Source organism: Electrophorus electricus, chromosome 13 (assembly GCF_041902795.1).
Source record: "Electrophorus electricus isolate QZ-2024a chromosome 13, ASM4190279v1, whole genome shotgun sequence".
Classification (NCBI taxonomy): Eukaryota; Metazoa; Chordata; class Actinopteri; order Gymnotiformes; family Gymnotidae; genus Electrophorus; species Electrophorus electricus.
The window spans coordinates 13,585,475-13,596,685 of NC_137509.1; the positions used below are offsets into that span (position 1 = coordinate 13,585,475).

The following is an 11,211-nucleotide window of genomic DNA, read 5'->3' on the forward strand; positions in this document are numbered from 1 at the left end:
TCTAGTGAAACATTTAATAACACGACATGAACGACAACGGTAGCACTCACACATAGGGACTATAGTGAACATAAACATACAAACAGTTTGAACACTAACAGAGACAGGGTTATTTAACATTTACATTAACAGAAACATTTGCAACGACATTGATGTAATGGATCTGCTGGCTCGAGTGCCGATGGGCGTGGAGCATGACGCACAGACTTCCTCGCTGAGGTGACACATTTGTTAACAAAAGACAAAAACAACGGTGGCACATAGACACACACAAACACGTAATCCCGTACAGGTGTGTGCCTTCATGGGGGTGTGGTTACAAACATGGGTGAACCCCCCTGCACGCGGCAGGCCGTACCACGTGACTCGTGGGGGGGGGGGAGCATCCCATGACAGAACCCCCTCCCAAGGGGCGCGGCTCCCGACGTGTCCTTCCCAGGACTGAGAACCCCGAGCTGCTGTGTGGAAACACATACACACACGCTACGGCAATGCCCGGTGCCCATCAGGAACCGACGGCCCGGGAGACCCCTCAACAGGAGGGAGGGAGGCAGGATCTCTGCTTCCCTCAGGGCAGTCCGATAAGCTCCTCGTGACAAGCAGGGGGGAGATATTCCCCGAAGACAACCCCTCCCGGGGTGTGAGGTTCCTGATGCTTCCCTCTCCGGGATAGCGAACTCCGGGCTGCTGTGCACAAAAACAAAATACACCCACGCCCAGTGCCCAACCAGCAACAAACAGGCGGGCTAGGAACCTCCTCCCTGGGAGACCCTCACCAGACATGGAGAGAGTGTCTGCCTCTCTCGGGTCAGTCCTTCGTTTTAGCCGTACTGTGAAGCGCTCAACAACACAGAAGCACAAACATCTCATGGTGCTGCAGCGCCTGCAATCCGTGCAGGCGCTGTTTAACGTGTCCTTGGCCTCGACGGACATGCGGGGGTGCACGTCCTCCCCGGTTCTGGCTGTGCTCCTCCCCTGAATGGTCCTCCTCTCTCCTGCCGCTTTAGGAGTGTCCCAGAGGCGATTTGTCTCGCTGGCGAGTCTGCTGATGGGAAGGGACTCAGGTTACAGCTCTGCCCTCTGAGGGTCCTGTTGGCTCCACACAACCGCCCTCTTCCTGGTTGTTGCAGGTCACATCGGTCCTCCTCGGACCAGGCTCGATAGCCATAGGCACCCCCCAAGAAATTCCTGGAGGTGTTCCCCTCCTCCTCCGGAGTGGACCCGGACACCAGTCGCGGTCCTCTCCCCACTCTCCTGGGATCCAGGAAGCGGCAGTGCGGGCAGTACCCACGCACCTTTCGCTAGAAAGTCCGTCTACAGCTGTGACAATTGACACTAACATGAACATTGTGGTGGAAATTTGAATAAACAGCAAGTCAGATGTGATTAAAAGAGTAATTTAATAAAGAAAATAGGACATATAAAACACTGCTGTGTGAGAGCTAATGCTCTAAAGCAAAAGCTCTAAAGCAATAGACTGACTCTGCTCCTTATATCTAAACTTCACATCCCGGAAGGGATGTTCTGTCATCATGTTTACCCATTTCCTGCTCCTTATCGCACTAAACACTCTTGCACATACCGGGACGCTCTGTTCCACCAGGACGGACACAGTTTGCTAGTTCCACTTTATCAGCATTAGTCGCACGACACATGCAAGATCACGAAGAAGCTGATTCAGCAGTCGTTTTGTTCACACAATATACAGAGACAGAGTGTGCAGACTAAACTATTCATACAGGATTATATGATGGAAAGGATTAACATGATTATACATGAATCATTACATATGAATCACATGATAATACATGATCGAATAATATTTTCCATCACCACTTCCCCCCTTTGATTCTTATACAATCATTTGTAATTTCATTCATCATAATGTTCTTAGTCTATAGAAGTCTTCGTCCTGCGTGTCAGGATCCTTTATACTCGTCTGCGCTGCCAGAGTCATCGCTTCGGTCATTCTGCTCTTCATGGTTACTAGTCGTTTGTAGGGCTTTTTTGCAGTGGGTATGGTGTACCCAAGTTGCTCTTCCGTTGGTTTTGACAGCAGTGTTGGTCGTCAGTAGCACTTGGAATGGCCCTCTCCACCTGGGTTGACTCCACCGCTTCCTTCTGAAGTCTTTAATCAGCACCCAATCGCCTGGCTGATGCGTATGGAGGGGAGTATCCATCACCTCAGGAAGGACTGCCTTCACCTGCTTAGACACATGGGAGAGAGATTTGTGCAGAGACACACAATACTGCAAAATGACTCATTGATCAGGTTAGTGTCCCAGTCGGGCGGTCGTACCCCTGTGTTGGGAGGCCATCCAAACACTATCTCAAAGGCTGATAAGCCTGTTTGTGCCTGCGGCCTGGTTCGACATTGCCACAGGACTAGGGGGAGGCATTTAACCCAATTCATGCCTGTTTCCTGTATCATTTTAGCTAATCCCCCTTTAATGGTTCCATTTGCCCTTTCTACCGCCCCTGCGCTAGCAGGGTGATAGCTGTAGTGTTTTCTCATATCCACTCCTAGATAACCCCCACCGGGGAATAATTTCTCTCAGTAGCGCTTTTGCTACTGCATCACTATCTTGTTTTCCCGTTAGGAAGGCCTCTACCCACTTACTAAACATGCACACACACACACAAGCATGTATCTCTTCCCTTCTGCTGGTGTTAATTCTACAAAATCTATTTGCCAAGGTTGAAATGGTTCACTAAGCGGCGGGTGTCCGGCGGGTGCATGTTTGGTATGATTGTCTCCATGCGGTGTATTTTGTGCACATACCAGTCATCGGGAACAAAAATTTTGGGTGTGTGTGTTTATTCCTGGTGCATACCAATATCTCGTTATACTCTCCACTATCCCCCCTTTGCTCATGTGACTCCTCCCATGAGCAATCTCAATTAGTCCTTTCATATAAGATGTGGGGAGACATGGTTAGTTCATGTTCGGGTATACCCATATCCCACCTTACACCCCCCTTTTTTCCATTTCGCATAGTCCTGTGGAGTGGCTTGTCTTTGGATATCTTTGGTAGTTATTCTGGTTCAGTATCTGCTTGTGCCATTTGTGGTTTTAGTGGTTGTAACGCTGTGAGTTGAGCCACTTTATCCGCATGAGCATTTCCTTGCGACACAGCGTCATCCACCTTTGTGTGTGTGGCACACTTCATAATTGCTGCTTCCTTCGCAGTTGGATTTGCTTCCAATAGTTCTGCTACCAGGCGGTGATTTTTTATCTTTGCTCCTGAGCTGGTGAAAAAGTTGCGATGTTTTCAAATGGCCCAAACTCATGTGCCACTCCCCAAGCATATCGGGAATCAGTCCAAACATTCACAGTTTTATCCTGTGCTAGCTTACATGCCTGTATGAGTGTGACAAGCTCAGCTGCCTGCGCTGAGTAGTTAGATGGGAGTGGTTCTGCTTTCACCACTTCCGTGTGTGACACAACGGCATATGCTGCTCGATTAGTGCCTTGAGAGTCACATTTGGCTGAGCCATCCACAAACAACTCCAGGTCCTCGTTAAGTATCGGTTCCTCCTTTAAATCTATTCTAGGAGATGTTGCAATTTCTAACACTTGCTGGCAGTCATGGGGTTCCCCCTCCTCCTCTATAGGCAATAGAGTGGAGGGGTTCAAGGTTGTGCATCGTTACACAGTAACGTTTGGCATGTCCAATAAAGCAGTGCAGTACTTAAGCCATCGCTGAGTGGATAAATGTGCCACCTTTTGGTCCTGCAATATTCGTGATACTGCATGGGGAACGTGTAGGGTCAGATTAGCATACCCTACTATATCTCTGGATGCTACTAGGGCCTTTTCTGCTGCGGCTACTGCTCTTATGCACAATGGCAGGCCTGCTGCAACTGCATCCAGCTTTGCTGAGAAGCAGGCTACTGGCCTCTGTTTGTCCCCGTGTTTTTGCGTTAAAACGCTTGTCATGTATTGTCCTTTCACATCCACTGTCTGTTCGAATGATTTACTGAGGTCTGGGATGCCTAAGGCGGGCATGACCTGTAATAATTGCTTCAATGCTGTAAAGGCCGCTTCAGCTTCCGGCGTCCACTGTAACTGAGAGGAATTCGACCCCTTGGTCGGTATTATATTCCTGAGTGGCCCCTCATGCTCTGCATAAGATGGTATGAACGTTCTACAATAGGAGCACATGCCTAAGAAAGACAGCAGCTGTTTTTTCGTCGTAGGCTTCGGTATAGTCAATATAGCATTCACCCGTTCTTTAGTCAGCATGCACGTTTGTTCGGTAATGTCATGTCCTAAAAAATGCACTTGCTGCTTGCAAAACTGTAATTTAGATTTGGATGCCTTGTGGCCTTGAGGTGCTGCATGTGAGACCGAATATAAAGATTTCTGTTTAGCTGAGAGCTGCACCACTCCCGCAGCCCACTCGCAGTCCCACACTATAGCTGTGATAGTCAAACTGTCGCTGCCCCCTAAGTCAAATTTCTGCTCAAAATCAACGTCTGATCCCTCATGGACCTTCATCGTACGGTGAATAGAGTCACTTTGTTTAATAATCAGCTCACCAGGTAGCGTGTTAGTAACTTCAGTCATAAAATGGGTTAGTACTTCCCCAGCAGTGCACTGCAATTCAGAAACATACAAAGGGACCCCTACTTCTAACTGGACTCCCTGTGTGGGTGTTTCCCACATAACAAATAACCCCTCTGGGTTGCTGCTAATTGTGCATCCAAGTTTACACATTAGGTCTTTAGCTAACAAATTAATTGGACACGTTTCTGACACCAAAAAGCTATGTTTAAATTGGACATTTCCTAAACTACATTGGAGAGGCTCGGACATCCTTTCATCGATAGGATGGCCTCCCACTCCAGTTACTGTTATCCCATACCCTGGTCTCATTCTACATTCTAGTAAACCTTCTCTCAACACCGAGTGGGTGGCACCACTGTCAACCAAAAACTTAACATTTTTTCCCTCTACATTCACAGTTACTTCGGGGAGGCCTCTTGACCCTTTACTAATCTGCTGTAGTAATTGGTCATTTAAATTTGTTACTTCCCTTTTGTCGTCTTCCTTCAGTGGCCCGCCGCTGTCCTGCCTCTCCACCACCCGTCAATCTTTTTTAACTTCCACAGCCGTGCTGTCACTATCTTCCCCTTCTTCTTCAGGACAGTCTCTTGCAAAGTGTCCGAATTTTCCACAATTGAAGCATTCCCTTCCTCCAAACTCTTTTCCTCTCCCTCGTCCGCGTCCGCGTCCTCTGCCACGTCCGCAACCTCTTCCTCTGTCTCCTACTGCTTGGAGCATAGTCAGCATTGCCTGGTGCATGGTGTCGGCGTGCTGGCGCTCCCGTCTAGCATCCTTCTTGCCCAGATTAGTTTCGTGATGCTTGGCGTGTTCTTCAATAGTTGACAAAGGGGCTCGACTATAGCCGATGCAGTTTTTTCTGATAAGGTCGCTAATGTCCTTTCTCATATTCATAAGGAAGCTGTTTTTCAGATGAGTTTCCCAGCCCCCACTTCTCTGGGGCCCCCTGCACGTTGTGCTGGTGCATCAATTCCACAATGATCAGTATGGACGCGTGTCAAACGGACAAGGAAATCAGCCACGGGCTCGTCATCCCTTTGTTTGCATGCTGCTATCATGTCGGTGTTAATAGTTGTCGGGTATGCTGCTTCCACCCTTTCGATGAGTCTTCTTATCATATCTCTGTATGGGCCATTTAGGTCAGGCTGCCCTTGGGGCAGTGCATTCCACTCAGGCAGATGGAGATGAACATCTCCATCCACCCAGTCTCTGTCAGTGCGGTTATACTGCGGTCCAAGTCGAATCATAAGCAATCGTCTCAGTTCAGCCTGAGTTGGTCTGCAGGACTGCACGAATGCCATAAGTTCATGTCCGAAGCGTCGTCCGCAGATATTGCCTGGTTTGCTCAGGCTGTCGGCCGCTTTCATGATGTCGTCTGCAGTCCAGTGGCGGTGGGCCATAATTACTCCATCTGGTCCAGACACCTCCACCATCGGGAACTGCGGGGCGCAGCCTGCCTCAGGCTCTGCAGATGGCCTTGTAGTGGTGTGACTTCGAGTGCGATGAGCCACTGGTGAGGTTATTGCCTCCAGTTGTCGTCTTGGTTCGTCATATGGAGACGGCTTTGATGTTAGCGATGAAGTCCCTGGCTCAGGATATGGAGGTGGGTTTGTTAGCACTTGTGGCTGTTGAATCAGCTGGGGGGCTCTCGGCGGGGCGGCATCGAGGTCAGGATCAGCTAAGGAAACACACTGAGACACTTCATTATTACCTTTTCTATGCCCTACCTGCTGCTTCTATCTTTTTTCAGCCTCCTCTAACCACATTTTTGCCTTTTCCAGCATATCTTCACTGTTCTTGTCAAAATATTTCCATGCTTTCTTATCAGTCTCCCTTGGTTTAACCTTTACTCTTTCAACCAATTTAAGTAAATATGCAACACTCAAGGTCCCCAATACATTAAACCCATAGTATTTAATCCAGAACAGGACATAGTTTATTTACATGTTCCCCAACACTGAGGCACACACTGACGGGGGTTTAAATAGATGGACAAACACTTCACATTAAACCCCGTGCAGCTGCGTGCCATCACAGGGGTGTGGCTACAAACAAGGGTAAACCCCCCTGCACGTGACGTGTGGGGGGGGGGGGGGCATCCCGTGACAATCAGTGATTAAATAACATCATTCATTTTCTCTCTAAAATGCAACTGCTATCTCATCAAAGAAGTGGAGCCACATGATTTAGAACAACCAATGCACTCAAATATGACGTTCTCTTTGATATAATGATGCCATCTTTCTTAAACTAATTGTTGTGATGGATTTATATATACTGTTACTTATTCATGTTTAGACTTTCAAGATACCAACTGAAGTAATATTTCAAAGAATTGTATTGTTTTGGTTTATTCAATTAAAGGCCTAAAAATGTAACATTAGTGCATTTAATCTTATCCTACAATTCAGACTGAGCAATCAGAATAATTTTTTTGTTAGTCTACTAATGTCAAATAATGATTTAAAAAAGTGCTAAATAAGCAGTCCATGAACGTGAATTCATGTTACATTTATTAATTCCTTATACATAGTACCTACAAAACTGTATGTGCATGATATAAAAATCAGGTCTATGTATGAATTATATGTAAATGAAGAGATGAAACAAATTTTTAAACAGCTTCAAACTCTGTTCTGTCACTGAGGACCACGGGCTGTATTCACAGCAATGACAGGCTGAAAGAAGGAACTTTCTGAGAAGTCTGAAGGAACTTTCTGAGAAAACTGCTGAGAAGTCTGAAATTGCATGTGTACTTTTACTGGGTTCTTACCACGCTGGTCCGTGGGGAGCAGCACTGAATGACTTTGCAGCAGAACGCAGCCAAGGTGGCTGAGAGAGCAATCTGAGCTGCCTGTGCCAGCAATTCCACTCCCATGACATGTTCATACATGTCCTGTGGAAAAACAATTAAATTAAGAAATGTATCTGTATTGTTATGTTTCTGGATATAATTATGTGCCTTAGTCTACTTCCCTCTAACCTTCCTCTCCAAAATATACACATTGTGGGTGTAGCCAGGTCTTGATTGGTTGTAAGAAACTGTGACACAACAAAAAAAAAGTTCCCTACAAAAGCAGGTACCCAGGGTGGTCCTACACTCTGCATTTTTCTGAAACGATGCTCTATTTACTATTTATCTCACAAAACAGCCTAGCCTGTGTTTTTGAAAGTGCTACCTGGACTGTGTCAGTAAATTAGCCCTCTTATATGTTAATGTACAGATTCACTGTATGTCTCTGTATTTATGTGATTTAGCTTCTTGAAATCACTTGGGATAACTAATTATGAGGGTTGCAAAGAGCCAAGGAATGCTCATGACAGCGAGGCAATACTGAGCAACCAAGATTTTTCACAGATTAATAGAAAAATAAGAGCATCAGGTAATGAGATATCCAGACCACACTAAAAGTAACCCTTTTTGAACCCTTTTTGCATAAATACTCTAGCCACAGTGACTAAGTATGTATGTTAAATAATGAATTATGCTTCAGATAAAGAGCTAACTGTTAATCTCCCTATAGTTAACAACTGCATTGCCCCCACGCAGCCATTCGCTTCCTAACCCATAAAATCCATATTGGCCTCCTGATAAAGTACATAATATTTTGGCTTCATATTTTCTTTTATCATTTAAAATTCACAGAGTATAATGCTCTGTCTAAATCTTTGTGCTATGCTCTTACCTTTTCTAAATGTTTGTCCTCACCTGACAGTCATCCTAATAAGGACAAATCTAGTCCAGGGTTAGGCGTAAAAAGGACAGAAATCATGGGGTCCTTTAGGCCTGTAGCGACGCCCATTATCCCTAGACTGACCTCTCCGAGTCAGTTCCCCTCTCCACTGGGTCCTCTCCTCCGTTGCCAAATATCTGTGAGATCTGGTTCTAAACAGGTTCTTGACAGACTACTGGTGTTTCACTTGCTCCTTGTCTTCCAACATAGATCTACAGGTAAGGGTGCCTCCCTGCCAAACAGCAGTTATAAGCATGCGCCAAACTTGGGGTCAAGTGTTCACAATTTCTATATCAGTGTGAGATTGAATTGTTCTGTCTGGGACCGCCTGAGGATGGTATAGCATTGTCCTAGACTTTTTGATACCAAGCAGATTCAGCAGATCTTTGAACAAACAACTGTCCAAGTCTCATGCCTGGTTAGACTGGATGTGGGCTGGCATGTGATCATGGCCTGCTTAAATTTTCTGATGGCTGCATTATATTCTTGTGCCCTCCTTAAATCTTCATGACAGCAGGCATGGGGCGGGCTCCTAATAGCTCTTTATAACATGGCTTATCTGTAGCGTCTGAAACACTGACCCTCTTGCAGATGGCTTTCACTGCTGACAGTGGTTTACACCCCTCATTTTCAGTGGCGTTTATGGACAGCAAATCAGCATGTTTTCTCCTGCTCAGGCCTGTGCTGGATGCTGAAATCCAGGTAGAAAGGGTTGCAAGCCAACTTTGCTTGGGGCATTCAACTTGGCTGTAGACAGGACATAAGTGTGTGGGTTGTTGTCAGTTCTTACTGTAAATTGTGCCCTGTAGAGATCCCTGAGGAATATATCTACTATTGTCCATTTTAAGGCTAAAATCCCCAGAGTCATATAAATGCAGTTTTCTGCTTTTCTGTGTCAGCCATTGCGAACTTGTAGTATTCAGTTCTCAAATCCAACACAGAAAACCTTTAGCTGCCTGGATAATAGATGAATAGATGAACCCTAAAAATACAGACAGGGACTTCAAGTCTGTGGGAGTTTTCCACTGCACTACAGCTTGGATCTTTTCAAGGTTGGACACAATGTGACTCATATACTTCAGTTGTGCTTGGAAAAACCAGGACTTATCAAGTCTTTGAGTCTATATTCTTTCAAGTGATCCAGCACTTAGAATCCTTCTCATATCTTCTAGAATAGGCATGAAACAAAAAAACACAAACATACTGGCACAAATTAACAAACTGGTGCAGACCTGTTCAGTACTTGAGTGTAGCGTGACTAATCAATTAACCTCTTCAACTGAGTGGGAAAAAAACAGTTCACTTATAGCTCAAATTACCTCAATCAGTGAAAAGTCCAATTCCTCCTCAACAGTGTTACATTGATGAAACTGATGAATCAGAGGACCCAAAATGGCTCTCCAGTCACAAAGGGGTATATCCAACCTTGGTGCTAGCAAAACAGTGCTAACAGTCCACAGCTCAGAAAACTGCTAATTTTAAACTTTTTAACATTTTAAACATTTTTTAAACATTTTAAAGTCTCATCTCACAACTTCTCGTTAACACGACTTTTTCACTTGTCCCTTGTGTCTTGTATCTGTCTTCTCGTTCCCTCTTCCCTCTCTACTAGAGCCTTCTATCCTGAAACTCCCTGACACAGTGATATGAGGGGCTGTTTAAAGCAAAATCAGTGAAACGTTTGGCAACACACACTACTTGCACATACATATGAAACCCTTGCGCATATCGATGAAGCATTTTCATATAAATTACTTACTACTTACATTAATGTATGATAGTGTATTACACTTGCATATACTGGCGCCTGCACATTAATTCACTGGTGCGTTTCACTATGCTGTGTGTATACATTTGGCCGCATGTGTGTAAATCCTCAGTGTCTGTAATTTTCAGTGTGCCCGGAATTCATTATAATGCATACTGTGTACAAAAATGTAATCCACAGATTTTAACAAACCATTTTATAATGTTCCAGAATTCATTTTTCAGAGCAGAGCTCAACAGTTCTACTGCAATCCATACTATGCATATAACAACTGTGACTGATACAGCAATGATATAGAACATTAAACCTTGAGAATTCTATTAATAGTAAATTATGTATGCTAACCACAATAGTAATTCTCTTCTATCTACTAAACACAATATTTTGATGAACGCACACAAGAAAACTTTGCTACAAATGCAATAGACTCTACATGAACCAGGTGAAACTGTACATAATGTCACACTTGAATCATCATTGTTATTGGCCTCAAGAAATGCATGCAGTTCTTGCCACTCTTGGTGAAATAAACAATTTCATTAAGCGAAGATTAGGCAAATGTTTTGGAAGACCAAGAATATCATGCCTCCTCCATGTTTGTGGATTTGTGTCATATTATGTTTAATTAAATAATCACAATACAACATTATTTATGCATTCAATATGATTTTATTACTATTAGTAATTCTCTGGAGAAATATTTTCTGTTTGTGCTAATGATCCCTTTGACAATCGATGCAGCACTGTTTGTTAGACAGAATAATTGTGCTCCTTTTTCCTTGGCATAAAAAAACATTCATTTTTTTCTGCTCAGTTCATGTGACTACATTTCTGCAGGTTGTTCATTTTCACATCCACTCCTAATTTTGCAGTTCAACAGTGAAACTTCCTAAAATGCATATTTATGAAATGAGAGGTACTAAAACCTGCAGCTCTGTAGTGACATGAAAAATAACTTTTACAGATCTTTAATAAATTAGCTTTGCATGATTATGTGCATGCAAAATGCAATAGGACATGCAAAATTCTTACTAAACCTTGGTCTGTTGCCTAGCCAACATTAGCCTGTCAATGCTAACTGACTCTGACTCTTTGAAGAACACCTATATATTCTAAAGCCTATTTATGACAACGAATGATAC

General features: G+C 44.3%; 1 long non-coding RNA gene across 2 annotated transcripts; it reads right to left on the reverse strand.

The window, feature by feature from the left end:
- On the reverse strand, nucleotides 1–9,909 carry LOC145643556 (uncharacterized). 2 transcript variants are annotated; one of them, XR_014115978.1, is made up of 4 exons: nucleotides 9,621–9,909; nucleotides 8,883–9,048; nucleotides 7,341–7,463; nucleotides 1–7,245 (listed from the first exon to the last, which is right to left on the reverse strand). It is a non-coding gene; the product is annotated as an uncharacterized LOC145643556 (long non-coding RNA). The 2 variants fall into 2 exon arrangements; XR_014115977.1 differs by lacking the exon at nucleotides 8,883–9,048.
- Between the last annotated feature and the right edge of the window lie 1,302 nt (nucleotides 9,910–11,211).